Genomic DNA, 3714 nt, shown 5'->3' with positions numbered 1-3714 from the left:
GGGACCGGCTGACTGGGCAGGCGCGCGTGTTGTTGGTCCGGGGCTGACCAAGATTGGTCAGCTCCGGACCAAGTCTTCAGGGGACTCACACCGGCTGACTGGGGCAGGCGAGCGGCTGACTAGGCTTCTGCGGAGAATGTTTGGTCCGCCGGACCTGAGGCGGTCAGCTCCGGACCGTACGTGCATTTGGGGTTGGTCAGTTCGTCTTCGTGTCGGACTGGCTGGGCACGGAACATTCCTGGTCCGGCTGACCTGAACTGGTCAGCTCCGGACCAGGCCTTCATTTTCCTTTGGTCAGCTCGTCTTCGGTCAGCGCTGGGCGAAGTTGTGGCGATCTCCTGGTCCGCCGGACCAGTGTTGGTCAGGGGCGGACCAGATGGACTGTTTTCTCCGATTCTCACCGAGTTTGTGCGTTATGCCCTCGGGGTCCTGCCAAAGTCAAGAAATAGTCCCGAAACCCTAGAATGGCTCTAGAAATGCCTAAGAATGCGTGGAAATCGTTTAGAAACCAAAGACATACTCGTATAAAATCCAGATAAAATCCGAACCATCAATAGTCTTCTCCCATAACTGATGCTTTTGATATATATCGGTGTTTCCTGAGAAAAGCCATGATAATCAAGGGAAGCAAATTGTCCGTTCTTAACAAAATTATCCTACAGCATCAAAATCTATCCAAGTCTCCAGGTCCAATTGAAAGGAAGTTTGCAGGTTAGCATCGGAGAGGAAGGAAACCGTAAGCAGCCACCGAAAATCCAACCCTAAAACGAATTAGGAAGAGATTTTTTTTTTGGTATAATGTGAATTGTATTCCAAAAAAAGGTTTTCGTTTACACATCGATCATTTGACCGTATTCAATCGCCTAGAGAATACCATGCGCAAGTGGTTTTTATAAGTCAAAATTACATAAGCTCAAATCTCAATTTGTTGATGTGATATAGAACCAATCTTCTAGTAGAGACCACTGGGTGGTTGGACTCTTCTTCAAAACAGAGTAAAGGATATTTCTCATGCATCTATCCAGCTTCCAGCGGATGTGCTCGACTGTTTTAGATCGACCCCGAAATATACGATTGTTCCTCTCTCTCCATACCTCGTATGTTGTGAGTTGTGCAAGAAACTTCACCATCAGTGTTCGGTTCCTAGTCCGGTCATGTCCCGCTTGAGTTATCCAACCAGAGAGTTGGTAGATACTTGAAGGAGGCAATGACCAAAATTTCCGTGCATAGGGCTGCCACACTGCTGGCTTGAGTTATCCAACCAGAGAGTTGGTAGATACTTGAAGGAGGCAATGACCAAAATTTCCGTGCATAGGGCTGCCACACTGCTGTAGTAAATTGGCAGCCGAAGAAGATATGTTCATGGCTTTCATCAACGAGATTGCATAGACAACATATCGTATCAGTATGTTCTCTCCATCTTCCAATTCTATCACGTGTTGGCAGCCGTTGAAGGTATACCTGCCACTGTATAAAAGATAATCGCGGAACAAAATGCTTGAACCAAACATCATCGTACCAGGGAACAATAGTTGCTGGCTGCCTGATTAATAACCATGTGGATTTCGAAGAGAATGAATTGGTAAATTCATTTTCTCTTTTCTTCCATAGCATGATATCTGGCTCTGCATTAGCACAAGGAATAGGGGTAGAGGCTAGTACCGTGTGCAAGTGTGCAGCTCTTTCGATTCTGGCTGCAGGGAGAGACCAACCATTTTCGGTGGCTGCGTGACAAACCAGTGCATTCCTCGGCAGTCTAAACATTCGTGCCCAAGCTCCCCGATGTATTGTATCAGAGCACCAAGTCCTGTCCAGTTATCTAACCAGAATAGAGCAGTTTTACCATCCCCAATTTTGTATCTGAGGAACTGTGCAACTTCTTTGCTATATATATATACTTCTGTGCAACTTCTTTTCGTGTCAAAACATCTTTCCTTCGCTCTCTCACGGAACCTAATTAGAGAAGCTAATCATCTCGACAAATCTGAGCGTCTTGGAAAACGATATATAGCAGACATGAACATGTAAGCATGACCAGAAAATGATTGCAGACTTCACTGAATTACCCTGTTATTCTCAAAAGGAAGTTCGACTGTTGGAATAGCTGCAGGTGTACCACGCCCTCCCAAGAGCAGGAGAACTGATTGCACCTGAGGCATACGGACCAACCAAAAAAGAAATTTGAACCTCTAAAGACATTCTCAAACAGCAAGTTGATTCAATATCAGACCCAGTTGCCATGGAAGCCATTCTGCTAAGAGTTATCTGCTCATAAACTAATTAAAACTAAGATATGAACAACTTACCCAGATCCAAGTAAGAGTAATGCTGAATTCATGCAGTTTCATAATAACAGTAATCAAAGCACAACAAAGACAATGAGATTGTTCTAAATTTTGGCAGCCATCTAACAGTACTTGCACATTTCAATTGCACAAACAGTAGCTCCAAGAACAAACCCATAAGCTAGAATCCACATTTTGAAAAACAAAAGGGCAGTTCCAAGCTACAAGTAAAAGGAAACCTTCTTAACTTCTCCCGCACTATTAAAGAGGAGAAAAAAATACTTTACCTTCGTGCAAATATAGGTGAATGGATTTGAAATAAGTAATAAAACCTAGACTAAGTCGATTCCGCGAGGGTAGGATTCGATGTAGTACTAGGGTCGAACTCAGGGACCGAGAGGTGATGGTGTCGATGGTGATCATAGCGAAGATCGAGAACATATTGATTGGTTGGTTGGAAAAACTATAATTAAAAGCACTGTAGGTTCGGGGGTTCACCGATGCTACGGAATATCTAAATGGATATGGTTGGTGTAATATCCCGGATCCCGAAGAAAATATTTAATTATTTTTTTAAAATAAATAATTAAATAAATGTGTCTAATAATTCGAGAATGAGGATTGGTCCGGGGCTGACCAAATGCCAGTCCGCCGGACCAGACGCGCTCGGAGGAAAAATCACACTGTCGGACCCAAGAGACCGACCAAGAGGGGAAGAAATCTGGCCTGGGGCTGACTAAGTGTCAGTCCGCCGGACCAGATATCTTCGGAAGAGGAATACTCCGTCTGACCAAGGGCCGGACCAAAGAGAAAAGAGAGTGGTTAGTCCGGAGCTGACCAACTGTCAGTCAGCAAGACCAGACCCACCTCAGGTCATGGACTCCACTAGCGGACCTGAAGAAGGTAAAGGCGGACTGAGAGGAGGAAAGGGAGTCGGTCTGGGACTGACCAACGGTTGGTCCGCCGGACCAGGACACTCAATCGGACCAAGTGAGGAGGAAAGGACCAAGAAAAAAAAAGAAAATGGGAAAACTGAGTTGGTCCGCCGGACCAAGACTTGGTCAGCTCCGGACCAACTCAGTCAGTCGGGCTTGGATTGACCGACGAACCAAGAGAAAAATGAGTGGAGTCAAGCCTGGTCAGCCGGAGCAGAAGATGGTCAGGGTCGGACCAAGCGACAGACAGATTGTCAGCAGACTTTTGGTGTGCGATTTTCTTACACATGGACGGCCACAACACACATATCCGCATCAAACCGACAAAAGGACACGCCAGCTACCCCCTACACTCGTTCAGTCACGCCAAAACTCTCTCATCTACCCTAGAGACCCCCTCTAACAGATCAACTCAACCATTTTCGAACTGAAAATTAGCAGAGAAAGAAAAGAGAGGAAAAAGAGAGAGAGGGAGAGAAAGAAGAGAGGAGGAG

This window comes from Tarenaya hassleriana, unplaced genomic scaffold (assembly GCF_000463585.1).
Source record: "Tarenaya hassleriana unplaced genomic scaffold, ASM46358v1 Cleome271, whole genome shotgun sequence".
NCBI lineage: Eukaryota > Viridiplantae > Streptophyta > Magnoliopsida > Brassicales > Cleomaceae > Tarenaya > Tarenaya hassleriana.
Note: the sequence above shows the minus strand (reverse complement) of the source record.